Raw genomic sequence first — 19814 nt, 5'->3', positions numbered from 1 at the left:
TTATGATGGGCAACAGGTTTCTGACGCCTGTTCTCAAATTTCTGTACTGTTGATTTCATACTTGAATGTTTCGAAATAAGAGGATTGGGTGTGTATTTAGCACTTTTCTGGCTCTCATACAAAGCACAAGGAAGCAGAACAACGGAGAAAAATTTTGATCGCTCCATCCAAAGGTGATGGGCAGAAGAAGCGTTTTAAGGATGTCGTCCACCAAACATCCTACAGAAATGATTCAACAGAAGAAATGCCTGTTGGGTAACTTTTGTGAACAGAGAAACCTTTGACAAGTATCAAATGCCTCTGCATTTATTTGAAATCGACTCCCCTGTAAGGAAGTCAATATTTATCACCATACATATAGGGAGGGGGAAGAGAATATATATATATATATATATATATATATATATATATATATATATATATAAAGGAGGAGAAAGGCAAGGCTGCTTAATGAGACTTCCTTTGCCTAAGATAAGCTGGCAAGTTAATAAAGGTGAGCTTTTGGACTGAGGAATGAAATACTTCATCACACTACACAAACTCTCTTTTTCAGTAAAGGAGGGATAGTTTAAATCTGGTTTCCCAACCTGGTGCCCAGATGTTTCCCATTACAACTCCCATCTGTCTCCGCCAGCACAGCTTCCTGTGGTGGATGGGGGTTGTATTCAAAACATCTGGAAGACACCAGGTCAGGAACGGCTGCCTTAACAGCTTTTCTTTTCCCTTTTCCTTTTCCTTTCCCTTTCCTTCTCTTTCTCACTCACCCACGTACATCTTTGTGCTTATCAACCAAGTTGTCTGCTCAGTTTAAAATTCATTTTTAATTCTCCTCATCCTCCACCTCCTGTCTGCCCTTGACAACCTACGTACTATAAAGCAACGTGTGTTTGACTGACAGGAGGTCACTGGCTGAAAAATGGAACACAGCACCTTAGAGTGCCTAGATTCACTGTTTAAATTATTATCCCTCTCCCCCCCCTCCCTGCCCTAGACTCTGGTCCACTTTTTAATCTGGGGTCAGTACTTTAAAGACCTAGCCTGGAAAAAGAGTCCTGTATCCATGCATAGGAAAATATTTCAGAATGTTCTTCTGCCAAAAGGTATAGGATGACGTAGGGTCAGATTTAAGTTTCAGCTAATGCCGTTTGGAATCAAAAGAAGGAGACAAGCATGTGTGGGTGGGTTTGTTTGTTTTTTGATAGCTACTCCATAACAAACCTAAATAAATCTTTTCCAGGTTATGCAAGCATCCAATTTTAAACTTTTTTGGGGGCCACGTGTCCTTTGCTGGCCTTTCCCCCCACATTTGATGGATTGCGCCTGGTGTCAGTTTCTGCGGAGTAGCCTCAATTTGAACCCATCCATTTCTGCCTTCAGACTTTTGGTAAAAATGCAGTGGGCACATCCAAGAAGACACGCCTTCAGGACATCAATTTCTTTTAATGCCATGGAACCCCTGTTCATGTTAAAAGTGTATTCTCCCTTTTAAAACAGCCATATAGCGCTGACGTTATACACCAGCAACTGGAAACCTTCGGGCAGTGGGCCTAAATAGGTGTCAAGTGACTGACAGGTGATTTTCAGTGTTCACTCATAGAGGAGTGTCCTGGCTCTGTGTGTCCTGGCTCTTGGACACAGAATTTCAAAGAAACCCAAAAGATTTATTCAACAATTCAGCACACAGTCTAAACATTAGCCCATAGTAAAAGGTGCACAATTCATAAGTCTTTGACAAAGCTGTAAGATAAATGACTAGGAAGAAGGCAAGATGCTGAACTAATAATAATAATAATAATAATAATAATAATAATAATTTATTTTTTATACCCCGCCCATCTGGCTGGGCTTCCCCGACATGCCTCTCCAGCCCCACATATATATATATGACGGGTGGGACTGGTTATTCAAATGGTTCTCATCCCAAGCGAGAAGACTGTGCTTCCAAGTGTGCACTCCTATGAGGGTGTGTGTGATGGGCCGTCCTTGGCAAATGGACCCGAGTCCAGCAGCGGAGCAAGCCGATCGGGTGCCTGGGGGTGTATGTGTGCCCTGCGCCCAGGGGTGGGGCCAGCCACCCACGGAGGTGGGGCCAGCCGGGGCAGGATGCTCCGTGGGCCCTCCAAGGAGTCTGCCTGCCTCCTCTCACTCAGCCGCCCTACAGCTGAGGGGGAGGCGACAGGCACTCTCCCAGGAGACACATGGCTTGGGCGTGCTGCAGGCAAGTATACACCTGAACAGTAAAGCAGGTCACCACCCCAAGTACAGCCTATACGGTGGCCAAATAGGGCATCAATGAGCCACCTGCTTCTGCAGTTTCCTTTGGGCTGAAAAACACCTGGCCATAACCTTTCAGCTTTAGTGGCTCGCAATTTGTGCATGCCTGATGTCCTATGGGGAAAATACCATTATGAAAAACCACCTGTCTCTTCCCTGCCCCAGCTAGGTAGGGCTGATGCTTTAAAAACATTCAATTTCCCTACCAGTGACCAAACTATATGCACACGTCATTCTTCGTTGCCTCCATGGAAAACACAAATTCACTTTCTCCCATGAATATTCTGTTAAAAGTACAATGAGGGAAGACATCAGCAGCAAGGACTTCAGGGTCTATGGATTGGAAAATGTGTTTTCTGCCAGCACTGAGTCCATCCGGCTTCTAGAATATGATGGATGGAGAACTGCTGGTGCGTGATCTCAAAAGTTTCTACCTCACTGGCTGACCTTACCAGAAAGAAGTCAAATGCAGATCCTGGGGAAGAATCAACTTGAATTTGTATACCCTTTTCAGGATTTGTATCAGCCGGCAACAAGATGACACAAAAAATAACAAAATCTAAGAATTAGTTCCACACCATGAATCCATTACGGTGCAATCCATATAAAATTAAATGTGGTCAAGGAATACTTCACACTTCAATTCCCCATTCAGCTGCAAATAATTATCAATTCAATTATCCATTACAATGGCCCTGTGAGATTCCCATATAGACTCTGGGAGACAGAGGGGAGATATACACCAGGAAGTTCCACTTTATGGTTCTCACAACTGAAAATAAACCCTGAGTATCTTAAAGCATTTTATTTAAGAAAGAAGGAAAACCAATAGTCCTTTTTTGGGGGGGGGGGCGGGCACAGAAGGCCACATTCCCTTGTGGGAAATCTTCAAGGATCCGCATGCTAAGGGCGAGCTTGGCCAGAGACAATAATGAGCTGAGTAATGGATGCAAATTTGTACAGTAGGCTTTCGGCCGTGCAAAATTTAGAGGTTTAGACATACAGTTATACCTTGGTTCTCAATCGTAATCCATAATAATAATAATAATAATAATAATAATAATTTATTATTTATACCCCGCCCATCTGGCTGAGTTTCCCCAGACACTCTGGGCGGCTTCCAATCAAGTGTTAAAACAATACAGCACTAAATATTAAAAACTTCCCTAAACAGGGCTGCCTTCAGATGTCTCGTAAAAATAAGATAGTTGCTTATTTCCTTCACATCTGAAGGAAGGGCGTTCCACAGGGCGGGCGCCACTACCGAGAAGGCCCTCTGTACTCAAGCAGAAGCTGCATCGGACATTTGATTTCCGAAAAATGTTCGAAAACTGGAACACTTACTTCTGGGTTTTCGGCGTTCAGGAGCCAAAACATACAAGTACCAAGGCATTTGAGAACCAAGGTACGACTGTACAAACACACACCTCTCTATCCTCCATGCAGCCAAACAAAGGCCATTAGCAAAGTCTGTGAGGGGTGTGGTTTGGGTGAGGGGCATGGCCTAGGATACGTCCTGGGCAGTGTTCGAAACTTGTGACCGAGGATGGCGCCTGACGTCTCCACCATCTGGGGATCGTTGGATTTGGACTGTTTTCACACGCAAATAACCACCCTGTAGAATTTTATCTGTTATGTTTTATCTGCACCATCGGAATGAATTTCTGGATCCAAAATGCTTTTTCTGCGCAGCTGGAGCAGGAGCAGCGAACAATGTTATAGCTAATGGTTGTCGCTTTTCTTTACCCACCCCACCTTACTCACAAGTTGTGAGCAATAGCATTACATTAGGAATGGCCTGTGTCACCATTAAGAAAAAGAGGTAGGAAGAGGCCAAAATATATGTGGACTGTCCCTGGATCAAGTGACTTTTCTTCTTTGAGCTCTCTTAACTTTCCTTAACCTAGCTCAAGGTAGTCATCTGAACTAGAAGAAGAAGAAGAAGAAGAAGAGTTTGGATTTGATATCCCGCTATATCACTACCCGAAGGAGTCTCAAAGCAGCTAAAATTCTCCTTTCCTTTCCTCCCCCACAACAAACACTCTGTGAGGTGAATGGGGCTGAGAGACTTCAAAGAAGTGTGACTAGCCCAAGGTCACCAGATTATGAATCTACCACTCTTAACCACTACACCACACTAGTCAGATGTTTACCTGAGAATCAATCACAGTCAGTTCATCATTTGAAAAACAAGACTTTAAAGCCATCTGACTCCAAAATGGCAACTAGCGTCTACTAGATGTTGGGCATTTAGTGTCGCTGGTTCCAGCAGAGATTCAGAAGGAATCTTTGACTCTCAGGAATCTCTTGGAAGACTTGCTGACTTTTTAACGCAGCTGCTTAAAACACTTCAGACCAACCAGTTTGTTTAATGATTGCTTTCTTAAACGACGTTTTATGTTTCACTGCTGTATACCACCCCTGATACTGCAGTATATAAATGATGGTATATAACTACTTTTACAAATAAATAAAATGTTCCTCTATTGGTCTTTTAAAATCGAATATAAAGACACACACACACACGGTAACCACCTAGTACGTCCCTAAAGGTGAGGCTCTGTAATGTGCCTTAGAAGATGTACATACCAGGATGATCAGTTGACAATGATGATATATAATTATGTGGGTTCTTTTCTTACTTGTGTCAAAAAGCAGCTGATATGCTAATGAATATTATGAATGCCAATTAAAGACACTTCTTTTTTTAACCTTAGACAAAGATGGCAGGGCATGCTTTTCAGTTATTTTAATTTTTAATGTCACTTAACAGAAACCAATCTGTTGTGCATCTGATGCTGAGGAACCTAAGTGAAGAGGGGAAATGGGAAAGATCAGATGGGGGGAAATGTCAATTGCTTAAAAAAAATACTAAACAAAGAGGAAAGAAGACTGCAATCTCATGCGCACAGAATAGTACAACACAGAGAATATGTACATGTCTTCCGGTAGGTGGGAAGTCTTTTAGATAGGTTAGGAAAAGAAAGCTATTGAATCTGATCAATATAGCTTTTGTATCATAGCTTTTTGTATCAGGTCTGTAACATTTAGTTGTGCCCTGGCATTAGGAGTGTTTGTCACAAAAGAACTACCTGCCTCCTTGGAGGGTTGATGAACATGAGGAAATAACAGAACAAATCTTACAACTGTAATGTCGTATGATTTCTCTGTGTACAAGCAGATTCTGCACAGAGTTTGAGTATTGGTGCCCTATTCATCATTTTTAGCAATTGCATTTATTGGCAAGTCACAAAAAATGATGCACATTATTTTGTAATCCATATACTTGGAAAGGGGAAAAGAAGACTGCCCTTCTGTTCAGTCCAAATCATCTATATAAATACAGTACTGTGCACCACCCTAGCAACTGTTTCTATAGACAAAGAGCTTTCGGATTTGGAGACCATGGCAAGGTATTAGGGCATCTTACCAACTTAATGTATCTGAGATGGCAGTGATGATAGTCCCTCTGCAGTGTCAGCTGCAACAGCTTTTGCCTTTAAAACCCTAAATGTTTTTAGGACTGAAGTGCCTAAATAATGGACTCCCTATCTCAGGAAGTAAACAATGTGGTTTCCTGCTGATATTGTTGGATTACAGCTCCCAGCAACCCTGAACAGCGGCCAAACGTGGTGGACAGGGCCTTTTCTGCTATGGCACTCAGGAATGTGAAACTCTCTGCTCCATGAGATTACACTATCTCCTCCTACTTAGCAAGTGTTCCATTGCTGACTGGAAAAAAAGTCACTTTCTGCAATGTAGATTTGTTTCAGCCCTACTATTTTTAGGTTTCATCAGTTTAAATGTTTTATTGCTGCTTCCTGTATTCTGTTGTAGCGATCCACTTTTGTTTTTGATGGTACTGACTATTGGTATAAATATTTTTATTTGCTGTGGGCTCCTCCATTTTAATATAAATAAATGAACTTTAAAAACTGCTCACCTCACACTCACACCCTGCAATAAACCAAGTTACTCACTTTGATGCAAGAGTTTTACAGATTTAATAAGTAACTAAATATCTGTGATTAGAATACCAGTTATCACCAGTCTTTGTTTCAGCAAAATAGCTGCAGAGTTCAAAGTCCACAAACCAGTTTACACACACACACACACACACACACACACACACACGATTTCACCCAATGGATAATAGTTTCACCAGGAAATGATCTACATAAAGCATTTTTCACAAGGCAATTTTGTTAAAACAGACATAAATTCACTTGCCACAAAGTATTATTTATTTTGGTTACCAAATTTGTTTCTCTTGCTTTGCAACATTCAGACATCACCATAGACAATAATTTGTTGCATCTGAGCTTGTGGTGGGGAAAGAATAAGCCACAATCCTTGGATCAGTGTTACATCCAAACTAGAAGTCACGGTTTGTTCCACTCTAAACAAATGGCAAACCAATAAGCCAAGAAAACCTTGGCTTATCATTGTGGATTGTTTGGAACAAAACAAATCACAGTCCCTGCTTCAGAAGTAATGTTAATCTAAGGGCCATGGTTTGTTTCTCCCCCGTGCGAGCGGAAAGAAGAAAAGCAGACAAGTTGGCTTAAGCACATCAAACCATTAGCTATGGTTTACTGCAGGGCCAGCCTTATCATCAGACAGAATGAGGCAGCTGCTTCAGGTAGCAGATGATGAGGGACTTGGAGCAGAAAGAGTTGTGTGAGTCGTACGGAGTGCCCCGTGTTCTCTAAGCTAGCACTCAAGTTTGGTGAAGCATGCTCTCCATCACCTGTGATGATGTCAACTAGAATCTTGCTGGCTTTGGAAGGGGCCATGCATTAGCTTGTGACAGGAGCAAGACGGCAGTAAATCACACCGAGCAAGTTCACGTTTATTAGCAAGAAGAGGATCTAACACAGGAGTGTCAATGAGCACAGCAGCTCTTCATAGGTTTTCCCTTCATGAAGCAGTTGCTGAGACTGAATGTCCCCATTTCCCCACAGCTGCCTAAGTCCCTTCCTCGCCAAGGGTTTTCCCAAGCAATCTGAGACTGTGCCTGTGTGAAGTTAATCTCTTCATGCCTCTCCTGGTTCTGGAGACCAGCAAGGGATGGAAGCTTGCCACGGCAGGAGAATATACCCATGTCTCTTCACCAGCCTGACTCATCTCTGCCTCTTGTGCTCAGTCATTCCACTCTCCTACTTCAGTTTCTAATTCTGGACTTCTCTCTGCGACAGACCCCGCTCACTAAACCCTGTTTTCAGCTTCTGACACCTCCTCCCAGTCTTCTCTCTCTTACCACACATCACCGTCCCATCAACAATCCCCTGGCTCTGAGCCTTCTTCCCCAGCTGATTCCTCTCACCATTCCTCTGCATCCAACCAGTCTGTGACATCTTGTGTTTTGGCTCAGGCAGATAAATGTCTTGGTCCAGCCCTGACTAACCTGATGTCTGAAATTGGCCAAGGCTATAGTAGAATCTGTGCTAGAGCTATCAGGTGGATAAAGGCATTTCTGCCAATCTACATTACAAATACAGGAGGGATCCAGCTATCTTGTAAATATGTGTGTATATTTATTGTCTAAAGCAGCCTACCTCAACTTCCTGCCAACCTGACGCTTTGAACTCTAATTCCCCTCAGCCCCAGCCAGCATGACCAATGGTCAGCGATAAAGGGAGCTGTGGTCCAACAACATACGGAGGGCATCAAGTGTTTTAGGGTTCCAGCTACATTGAAAGAGCTTCCAGTTTCATAGCAGCCTTATCTGGTTGGGTAGATAAACATCAATAATAATGCATTGCCTAATTTACCACTCAAACTGTGCAGGTAAGCTCTTGTTATGAAAAGGAAGCATGAGCTTAATCAAAGGCCAACTCGAGCATTGGCACCAGAGGCCAAAGCTTTCATCTGCTCTGGAACAGAGGAAGCAGCAGGTGGACACTATCCTAAAACATTAGGAGAAACGTCCTCACAGTATGAGCTTTGAACAACGGCTTGGAAGATGGTGAGCTCTCCTTCACTGGAGATGTTTAAGCAGAGACTGCACGGGCATTTTATTTAGTAAATAAAAAAGCCCTAAATGGCCTCGGTCCTGTATACCTGAAGGAGCATCTCCACCCCCATCATTCAGCCCGGACACTGAGATCCAGCGCCGAGGGCCTTCTGGCGGTTCCCTCATTGCGAGAAGTGAGGTTACAGGGAACCAGACAGAGGGCCTTCTCGGTAGTGGCGCCCACCCTGTGGAACACCCTCCCTTCAGATGTGAAGGAAATAAGCAGCTATCCTATCTTTAAAAGACATCTGAAGGCGGTCCTCTTCAGGGATGTTTTTAATATTTAATGCTGTACTGTTTTTAACACTTGATTGGTAGCCACCCAGAGTGACTGAGGAAACTCAGCCAGATGGGCGGGGTATAAATAATAAATTATTATTATTATTAGTAGTAGTAGTAAAAATTGTTAGCTGCTTTTCAAAATAACTGTGTTTTCCCAGGCGGCTTGCACTCAGTGGCATAGCATGGGAAGGGCTATAGGGGCGGTTGCCCCATGCACAAAATTGTTAAGGGTGCAAAATTTCAGTACCCGGTGCTGCCTTAATACAGCCGCACACTTCCATCGCTAGGCTCCGTTGAAACGGATTCCCCATGTGAACCAGGAAGTGACCTCGCCAGGCAATGGATGATGCAGACACCGTTAGGCAGTTGAATGCGCATGCGTACTCCAGTTATTTAACCCCTCCTTCACACAGCCCTGGGCTCTGGCAACCCATGCTCTACCACTGCTTGTGATGTCTGATAAAGCCAGCAAAAAACGTAGTCAATGTCACAATAACACAACACACAAGAATAATAAGCAGAAAACAGGACAGTCACAAAATTCTTCCAGCAAGTCACCATAGAACAGAAACTAAATCAGTCAGGCATGCCTTGGGCAGGGGGGTGGACTAGATGAATCAGAGGATCACTTCCAACTCCACGACTCAGTTTTTATGAATTGTTATGTTCTTACAAGGAACTGAAATGTACCATTCTGAAGGTGCCACAATAGCTTAAAAATACCTAATTGGGAATATATAGAGTAGACATAGCCTGCTCATGCGTTTAATAGGCTGCCTAACAAAAAGCTCAACAGGAGCAGTGTCTGTCACAGCAGCAGAAACAGCTGGATCTGTTTGAATTTGTTCCTGCAACAGAGTCGTTAAAAATACAGTATTATTCTGTGGGGTCTCTCTTTCTCTGACTTCATGGATAGGAAAAGGTTTTCACAGAGAAGCTGTCATATGCCAGGTGAGAAGATTCATCCCCATCTAGCCCAATGCTGTCTACCCTGATTGGCAGTGGCTCTCCAGGGAGTCAGGCAGATAGTCTTACCCATCACCTGCCACCGTAGCCTTTTTAATTGCAGGTGCCAGGGACTGAACCCAAGTCCATCTGCACATGGAGCTCTGGTCTCCTGCTCAGCAGGCAACAGTGGAGAGAAGCGGAGGAGGACTCCATCCCAGCTTTCTATGGAAGCACTGGGTTCTTCTTCACAAAATACCTATAATACCCTGGCTCTTAGATGTGCCACACTTAAGGCTGGCTCACACATGTACACGCATCCCTTGGTTTTTGGCAGCTGGTTGCACAAACCAACTTCGCAAAAAATAAAATCAAATCACTGTGTTTAAAATGCTATGAGAGTCCTCCATGGAAAAGAATTATCTCATTGACAACCCATTCATGTTTAGAGATCATTAAAGTTACAGTCATCGAGTGATAATCCTGCACACAATTCTATGCGTGCCTAGTAAGAAAAGAGAAATGTCTGCATTTTTCAGAGAACAGACCTTATTTGCATGTTCTGGATCAATAAGCACTTATCTTTCAGAGTTCACGCTTCTCCACACATTGCAATGCAGTTTGTGGCTCCACCAAAAATGCATATTGAAATGCACTGTTTTAGGGCAAAAGCCATGCAAAAATGTGGTTTGTGTGCGTGCATGCATTTAGACAAGATTGCAGATTGATGCAGTAAGGACTGATTGAAGGAGCACAACCAAAACAGACTTGGGTCACCCATTGTAACTCAAAAGCATGTCCTGTTGAGTTCAGTGGAGCTTACTCTCCTGTAAGTACACATAGGGTGAGTGATGCCATGTGTTTGTGGGAGATTTATTGCATATATTTTTGAGAGAGACCAACTGGCTGGTTGAGACTTCCATTGCGAAGAAGAAAAGGGAAAAGTCCCATCCTTTGCTTTGCCCTTCGTCTTGGGGACAGAACTTCCAAAATGACAAGCGGTGGGGTGGGGGAGCAATCATAATTATAGCATGTCCCCAGATTTCCCACTGGCTGCCTCCTTGATGGATTCAAAGAGAAGGTTCAGAACCAGAAGCAATTTAATCATGGTCTTATAAGTACGTGTGCAGGGAGAAAATGCCCTATAGGAGAGACCTGTTCCTATCTAGCAGACAAAGGCATAACAAGATCAAATAGGAGGAAATTGCGGCAGCGATGTTCCAAGTGGGTATATTTTTAAACAGGGCTAATTAGACAACGGTTCAAAAACGTAGGGGAATGGGGTAGTGCCTCCCTTTGCTAGGAATCTTTTAAAAGTCAGGAGCTGCAGACCTATGGCAGCTCAACCTTGTTACTACCTTATGTGTTCTTGTGTTTTTGTATTGTAAGCTGCCCTGTGACCCTTGGATGAAGGCCGGTTTAGAAATTTAATAATAACGGTAATGATAATAACCTCACCTCTGCAGGTTGGGAGGTCTTTTGCCAGCTCAGTGTTTAAAAAAAAATCAAGGGACACTGCAGAGAAAACACAAACTGTTCCAGGAAGCTGCAGTGTTCCAAAATGTGTTGACGTTTGGCTGTTATTGAGAAAGCAGGGAGGAAAATAATAATAATAATAATAATAATAATAATAATAATAATAATAATAAAGAAACAATCTTAAAATGAAACTATTCAGATTCTTCTGGGGGAAGACAGATCTGTGTTTGTTTCATTAGTACTCCAAATATTTAAGAGTACGCCTGAAACATCTACTGTCTCAACTGGCCTTCAAGTCAAAGCTGGACATCTGCCTAGGAAGCTCATGATTCGTCCAAGTTCTAGTTGCCAATTAATTACAATTACTATGCTATTATTATAATTTCTAGAGTATAATCAACGGGCACGATGCTTTACAAAGTACAAGAGGACAGGTCCCTGCCACAAGGAACTTACAAGCTATATAATTCACTGCATGGGGGTGGGGAAGAAGAGGAGGGAGGTGAATTCAGTGGTAAACAGGGAAAGAATCTGCATTATTTCAGGTACACATGCTTAGGGTTAGACTGCAATCAGATACCCACTTCTCTATGAGTAAAACCCACTGGGCTCAACGGGACTTTATTTCTGAATTAACAACCCCTGGATGGTTAAGTCCAGTCAAAGGTGATTATGGGGTTGCGACGCTCATCTCACTTTCAGGCCGAAGGAACCGGTGTTTGTCCACAGACAGCTTTTTGGGTCATATGGCCAGCAAGACTAAACCGTTTCTGATGCAATGGGACACCGTGACAGAAACCAGAGCGCACAGAAACGCCATTTAGCTTCCTGCCGCAGTGGTACCTATTTATCTACTTGCACTGGCGTGCTTTCGAACTGCTTGGTTGGCAGGAGCTGGGTGAGAGAAATGGGAAATCACTCTGTCGTGGGGATTCAAACTGTTGACTTTCTGATGAGCCAGCCCAAGAGGCTCAGTGGTTTAGACCAGTGTTCCCCAACCTTGGGCCTCCAGCTGTTTTTGGACTACAACTCCCATCATCCCTCGCTAGCAAGACCAGTGGTCAAGGATGATGGGAATTGTAGTCCAAAAACAGCTGGAGGCCCAAGGTTGGGGAACACTGGTTTAGACCACAGTGCCACCCGCGTCCCCTAAAAAAACAACCAAATACTGCAATCGCTGTACTATCAAACACAATGGCACATAAATAAAGCAAATGACAACAAATTCATCAAAACGATTCATGCAATTCAATAAAATCATAGTAATTCAAAAGATCAGAAAATACCACAAATCATTCATCAAAATTATTAATACAATGCAACAGTGTCGTGGCAACTTTCCCTTTCATCTGCCTTGTGTTGATACATGTCTACATTTCTGTCCCAACACAGCTAAGGCTCACCATTTCTTTCCCAATCCTCTTGTGCTTATTTGCTCTTTAGCCATCAGCCACCAGTCGCTGCTCTGGTAGCAGATTCCCACCCGGTTTCCAGCCAATTAATGCAACCACAAAACCAGCCTTCCTTCACAATGTAGACTCAGCAAATCTGGGCAAGACTCAGCACCCAGTAAAGTGGCTGCACTTCCTCTGGGCAGCCATCTGGCAATTCAGCCTCACTTAGAGAGAGCCGCTGAGAGCAAGTTGCATTGCAAGCAGGTGAAGCGCGTGGCCAGGGGCTCCAGATGGACCCACTGGATGCCAAAATCTGCAAGGATCGGCTCAGCTCAGGTGCCAATTCAGTCCTGGAGAATTAGTCCTTGTCTGAAGACCTTCGGGGGCAGAATGTCTCTGCTCCAACATGCAACAATGTTCCAGGACAGCACTGGGGAATCTGTGGCCTTCCAAATGTTGTTGGGTGACAACTCCCATCTTCCCTGTTCCTATTCTAGAACAATAGGAATGTGTTTGTAGAAGAGGAGTTTGGATTTGATATCCCGCTTTATCACTACCTGAAGGAGTCTCAAAGCGGCTAACATTCTCCTTTCCCTTCCTCCCCCACAATAAACACTCTGTGAGGTGAATGGGGCTGAGAGACTTCAAAGAAGTGTGACTAGCCCAAGGTCACCCAGCAGCTGCATGTGGAGGAGCGGGGAAGCGAACCCGGTTCACCCGATCTACCGCTCTTAACCACTACACCACACCGGCTCCCTGCACCCTGCGCAACCCCCTCAATTTGGCATGGACCTATCATCACCATATGGGACAATTGAGAACATCTGTATAAATCACTAACAATCCATCTCTGAACCAGGGTTTCCCAAACTTGGGTCTCCGGCTGTTTTTTGACTACAACTCCCACAATCCCTGACCACTGCTAGCTAGGGATGATGGGAGTTGTATTCTAATAACAGCTGGAGGTCCACATTTGGGAAAGCCTATGCAAACTGGATTGTATCAGTTCAGGTCTGGTGCATTTATGTAAGGATGGGGAGGAAAATTGTTCCAGTTCAAGTTTAAAGGCAAACATCTGCACCTTCTGAAACATCACACCAACTGAAACACAGCCATGTGTCAATATTCTCACTTCCTGGAATGTTGCAGTCCGGTTCTCCAGCCAAGCAATGTGTATAGAAATGCACATACTAGGGGAAAATGTGCATTAGAATCCACAGATTTGAGAAAATTACGTGCAAAAAACACATTGCATGAGGGGAAACGTGTTTGGAGACATTTGCTGGTGAATTTTCACGCGTCCTTTAATGTGCAAATTGATTGGAAATGTGGGGAATGACCTAGGATTGGGGGAAAAATGCAAAACACAGAGCGAAACCAAAACTTCCAAATCCCTGGTATTATTTCACATGCGCAAATGCTCCCTGAAATGGATGAAGAAGGATCTGTACACATGCAAAAGAAGAGATCAAAAGAAAGGCCGGGCTTTTCATTGAACAGCAAATCACTTTGTTGAAATTGGAGAAGTGACTCAAATTCCATTGACTAGAACCCTTCTCCCTAACACCCAGTTTCCCTGTGAAATTGAGGGAAATTAAGGTGAGATTGAGTTACCGGCCCGAAGTCACCTAGCGGGTTTTAGGCCCAGTAGGGGTTTGAATCCTGCTCTCTCCTCCCAACACCCTTCAGCATTCTCACAGAATTAGGTGACTACCAGGCCATTTCCTTTGCCTTCTACAAAATATGGAAAAGTGAAGGGAACAGGGGAAGGAGGGAGTTTTCTCTTTTCTTTCTAATTCTAGTTATTTTGCTTCTCTGCAGAGAGAGGGTCCAAGATAGTCTTGCCGGCCTTGCTTTCCTACATCGCGAGTATTGTTGCAATTTCAGGTTGCCTAAAGCTATAAAAGTAGGTTAAGGGGAAAGGGCCGCCATCTTCCCTTCAACTTTCCCAGACCCACCAGCCTCTTTCTGGGACATACCTGTAAGGAGATGTATTATAGCTTATAGTTTGCAGTCTGGGGATAGGTACTGCCTGTCCAATTGTGAACCACCCTGAGATCTATGGGTATAGGGCGGTATACAAATTTAATAAATAATAATAATGCTTGTTAAACAAATCACAGCTGAACAGCAAACTCAAAGAATATGAATTTTTAAATCTTTCAGTGGACTTGTTATCAGCTGGAAGAGAGAAGAAACCACAATATTATATGCTTGCCACGCCGGCTCCCTCGGCCAATAAAGCGAGATGAGCGCCACAACTCCAGAATCGGCCACGACTGGACCTAATGGTCAGTGGTCCTTTTACCTTTTTAAGGAGTCCTGGTATGCATAAGGAACTAATGGGAACAGTTATTTGGAGAAGGATCCGGACCAGCCCAAACCATTTTGCTGCCCAAGGCACAAGACAAGATGCCACCTTTACCTACTCCATGCACAGAAGCAAACCAGACTGGCAGCTGATGTTTGGTTCAACGCTGGAGATGCAATTGTGTTCTCTATAGCACCCAAGGTCAGTGGGATAGTTCTGGGGAGCACAGAGCACATACAGCTGCGTCCTTTACCTGCCCCTCTGCATCTGCCGCCTGAGACAGCTGCCTCACTCTGTCTAATAGCAGGGCTTCCTTGGGACAGAAAAATCGCTCAATGGCAGAGTACCTGCTTCGCATAAAGAAGACCCTGGCAGGGGCAGACCTTGGTAATATGGTGCCGGGCATTGGGAAGAAGCCACGATGCTCTGGCAGGGTTCTGGAGCCCTTCCATCTCCTTCCCAAAGCTGGGCAAGAGCAAACTAGGCTTTGGGAAGGACCCTGTCAGAGCCCTCACGCCTCCTTCCTGAAGCAAGCACTTACTAAGCTTTGGGAAGGTGGCAGAAAGGCACCCTCTCAGCTTGGCAGCCTGTAAAAGGGTCGCAGACTGTAGGAGAACCATTGCTTCCGAGAATTGACAACACTGAGCCAGGTGGACAATGTGGCCCATACAGTGGTACCTTGGTTTATGAACAGTCCTGTTTACGAACTATTCAGTTTCCGAACTCCGCAAAACCGGAAGTAGTGTTCCGGTTTGTGTACTTTACCTCGTCTACAAACAGTAGCCGAACGGTGGAAGGGCACTGGCAGTGGGAGGCCTCATTAGGGAAAGCGCGCCTCGGTTTAAGAACGGATTTGGTTTAAGAACGGACTGCAGGAACGGATTAAGGTTGCGAACGGGATCCATTCCAGAGGCCCGTTCACAACATAAAAAGAGCGCAACCCGCAGCAGCACATCTGCATACGCATGGGTTACGATTTGCTGCTTCTGCACATGCACGTGATGTCATTTTGTGCTTCTGCGCATGCACGAGCAGCGAAACCCGGAAGTAACCCTTTCCGGTACTTCCGGGTTGCCGCGGGACGTAACCTAAAAGAATGTAACATGAAGTGGACGTAACATGAGGTATGACTGTATTGTATATCTTCCTGTGCTCCCCTTTCTTTCAGCAAAAGCACTAAAAGCATCTGTCTGTTCTCCTGGCAACCCTGTTGGGACGGTGAACACGATAAGGCAGCCACCTCACACAGGCTAGTCATATACCCTCGCACCCTGTTTAGGCCTTCTCCCTACAACCCAGCCAGGGGGAGTCAACATGGCGTCCATCCAGCTGTCTCTGGACTACAGTTCCCATCAGCCCCATCCAGCTTGGCCAATGCTGAGGGGACTGACGGTCATGGCTAAGCATTGCAGAGCTATCTGAAAATCAATGAATGAAAAATGGAGGGGGCAGGGGAAGAGTACCAGTATACACGCAGGCTGGCAGGGGAAACAGAAAATGCGGGGGATGCAATTTTTTGGCACAAATATAGATACCCCACGCTCCATCCACAACACACACCCCCAACAACAATCAGTGGCAGCAGGAGCCACCCAAACCGTACGTGTGAATTAACGAAAGATGCCACAAGGCTTGTGTTCTGTTGTTGTCTTGTTTTCCCCGTCACCTGTACTGAGGAAGTATTTCGGTGCTGTGACAGTGGTGTTGCTATGGCAATGACTCTTCTATCTACTGGATTGAGTCGGGAGGGGGCTCCCTGCACAATCCGAACACACTGCAGCAGTGTGATAGAGGGCAGGATCCGGAGGGAAGTTCTGCTTCACACATTCCTCTGCAGCTCCCATTCATCTCAACAAACCACATGCCAAAGAGAAGCTTCTGGACTCTGTCCAGATATTGTTAACCATTTGTTGGCAAAAAGCCTCTGAAGTGGGCATATTGTGAACCCATTTTTTTATTATAAAAAATTAATACATCTGACTTACATCTATCTGTTTGTTTGCAATTCTCCTCCCCACCTCTTCTTTTAAAAGCCCTCTGAAGGCAGTATTGAAAAACACCTCCGTCAAATGAAATATAATTAAGTCAATAAACCAAGAGTTAAAATGCCTTCTTGAGACATGTGTCTATTACCTAGTCTGTTGTTCAGCTTTTGTTACAGACAACTCACCACTTGGAAACAGGAAGAAGAAACTCAGTGTGTTTGTTTGAAGGTAAAGAAGCAAAACTTTGCACCCTCGCTGAACCCTCTCCTCCATTCATTCTGAGCAACGACAAATGAGGGTGTCCCTTTTTGTCCGGTCTCCAAAATGGCTATGGTGGTGCAATTGCTAAGGTTTGCTCTAGAAAGTGGTGGTTTTTATTTGCCAATTTTACAAAGGGTGTATATGGAAGATGATTGCTGTTCTTGAGACTAAATGTATTCCCAAGGTAAAGCTGCGTTCACACGAAGGAAGGCAAGGCTATCAGCTACTCCTGTGAGAGTTAGAATCCCTCCCCTGTTTTGTGCTTACAGACTCTTGAACTTGCACTTCTAAACAGGCAAAGCAGAACGGTGGTGTATGTGCTCTGGAGAACACCTGGGTTGGTGCAGGCCTCAATTTACTTTGACTTCCGGCAAGATCAGAATCGTAGTTAAAAAGGATTGAGAGCTTTACGTCGCCTGGAAGGATCATTTGTGCAAAAGTAGCCTAGGAAGCAGCTGGCCTCTTGAAAGCACCAGGGCCTCTCGCCCTGACCTTGCGTCTGGGAAAAGTTCCCTCAAGTGCTTTATTTTCATAATAAATTATCCAGCCATCAAAGCAGCTCGTAAACAGTTAGTACACATGTCACGCATCTGGGCTTCAATCCAGTCCCCTTCGTTTGTTCCCTCTTCCCCAAGGTAATTCTCATTGGATGTCTCTTCCAATTCCTTTCTAGGGGAGAATAGCAATCCTAAAGGCATCAAAGCTTTTATGGGATGTAACTAATAATATCATAATAATTTGAGTTGGCCATTGACCTGATTTAATTTTTGGTTCATGCAAACTGAAGATCACTTGAAGGAGAGGACTGACCCCCTTTTAAAATAAACATATTTGCCCATCACCCCCATACCAAAAACACACGTGCAACTTTCTTTTTCTTGGTCTCTCCCTACAAGGGCCAATAAAACTACATATCTGCAAAGAAGATATTAGGGCTGAATGTGCCTGAAATGTGCCAGGGCAACTGAACTTATCTGCAAAGTTCACCTATTATTAGTAAGTGGTTTCTTCCCATCAAAGCGGGACTTCTATAATAATACTATTTACGTATTTAGAAGGGGAGAGAAACGATGAAAACAAGACTGGCGAGGAAGGGGTTTGGATGCCATTTCTTCCATTAGGCGCAGCGCGATCCTAAGCCTATGCCAATTCCGCCGTGCTTATGGCGGTGGCCATGCGCTTTTCGGCACGTTTCCTTGGAAGAATGAATTACTCCCCAGTTACGCGCGAGCCTAGGAGTAATCCACTCAACGTACATTTGAGACGCGGCAGGATTTTTATCAGGATCCTCGCCGGCCGCCGCCTGCAACCTGCATTGCCCCAACGCAAGCGCAACTCCCCGAGCCTCCGCTTACCTTCCGCAGCCAGGGGGAAGCAGCAGCGGCCGCCGCCGCAGCACCGGCAGCCAGGAGAGATGACCTTGCAGAGAAATTCCTCATCGGAGCAGCAACCGAGCAGCTTTCCCCGCTCGCAGCCTGGCGCGTAAAAACGCAGACGGAAAGAACCCTCCAGGTCGGGATGCAGGCGCCCAAGCTGCCAGGATGGACCTCAACGCGGGAGAAACCCGGAAAGCCTCGTCTAACGAAGGCTCGGATTTTGAGGGAAAACCCACCGTGGGGAGAAGGAGCCACAAGTCGAAAGCGGAGGCGAAGCCGGGAACGCCGCGGCTGCTTGGGTGGCTCCGGCTCCTCCCGGCGCGCATTTGGCGCTGTTGCAGAGGGCGGCGCAGGTGCCTCCTGGGGGGCGTTTCTAGCCTTGGCCGGGCGGACGGGGAGGCGGCTGCTTCCGCTGCCTGCAGCTCCCGCAGCGGTTGTGCCTGCGACCGCCTTCGGAGCAGCCGTTCCTCCAAGGTGGCCCGCGATGTGGCAAAGCGAGAGGGAGCCGCGCGCCCGCGCCCGCGCGTCACAGGCGCGCGTTGCTGGCTGCGCCGGCAAGGAATCGGGGCATTCAGAGCAGCCCCGGGAGGCGGAGCAGGAAGGCCTCTCGCCCCGGTTGCCTCTCCGCCCGACGCATTTCTCAAAGAGCTTCCTGCTGCAGGAGAGAGGAAGACACAGTAGCTGAAGTTTCCGCCCGTCTGGGGCCAGGTTTTCGTTCCTCCCCGCCAAGTGCCGTCCAGTCTCGCCCTTCTCTTCGTTCCCATTTTTTGGGGGGCAGCTCAGTTGTAACCTCTCTTGGACGCCAGAGATTGGCAGCAATGGAAACGAGGAGAGTGCTCCTGCCCATGTGCAGAGTGTTATCCACCCCACCCCATCCCACTCACACCTTGCTACATACCCAGAGCCAGCACGCCCAGTTTAGAGTAGACGGCTCAGTGCAGGCAGCGTCCAGCGGACGGGAAACCTGGTTTTAATGGCCTGTTCGTTTCTGGTGTTAAATATTGCAGAAGGCCGAAGCCTCTCTGTTCTATCGATCGGGGGTGCCAGCTTTAATAAAAAATTTTTTGGGGGGTAAGCCCTGCCCTGCACAATCAAATCAAATCTGTGCACCCACAGCATTTGAATGGCAATGCCCATCAACTTGGGGTTGGGGGGTGGTCCCCTCAAATATTTTATTGAAGGGGTGTATGTGAAGGGACCATGGGAAGCATTCTACTGATGAGCTGGTGTGTCCTGTGTATAGCTGTCAACTTTTCCCTTTTCTTGCGAGGAATCCTATTCGGAATAAAGGAATTTCCCTTAAGAAAAGGGAAATGTTGACAGCTATGGTCCTGTGGTGGGGAAGTAGACCAGCTTTCTGTGAAGACAAATGTAAAATCATAAATGATAGACGCTTAACACGAATTAATATGACGCTGTCAATATACATGGTACTTCACTTGCACAGATAAACACTTGTAATAACTCACTATTGATAATAATGAATAACAA

General features: G+C 45.4%; 1 protein-coding gene across 2 annotated transcripts in view; it reads right to left on the bottom strand.

The window, feature by feature from the left end:
• Positions 1-18836, bottom strand: part of GPRIN3 (GPRIN family member 3) — a 41968-nt gene extending 23132 nt beyond the window's left edge. For both annotated transcript variants that reach the window (XR_014538430.1, XM_083571247.1), the window contains exon 1: positions 18303-18836. The gene's annotated coding sequence lies outside the window, so the exon portion shown is untranslated. The remainder of the gene's footprint in view (positions 1-18302) is intronic.
• Between the last annotated feature and the right edge of the window lie 978 nt (positions 18837-19814).

The sequence above is a fragment of the Podarcis filfolensis genome, assembly GCF_964270895.1.
Source record: "Podarcis filfolensis genome assembly, chromosome: 9".
NCBI lineage: Eukaryota > Metazoa > Chordata > Lepidosauria > Squamata > Lacertidae > Podarcis > Podarcis filfolensis.
Note: the sequence above shows the minus strand (reverse complement) of the source record. Positions and strands in the feature narration are given on the sequence as shown.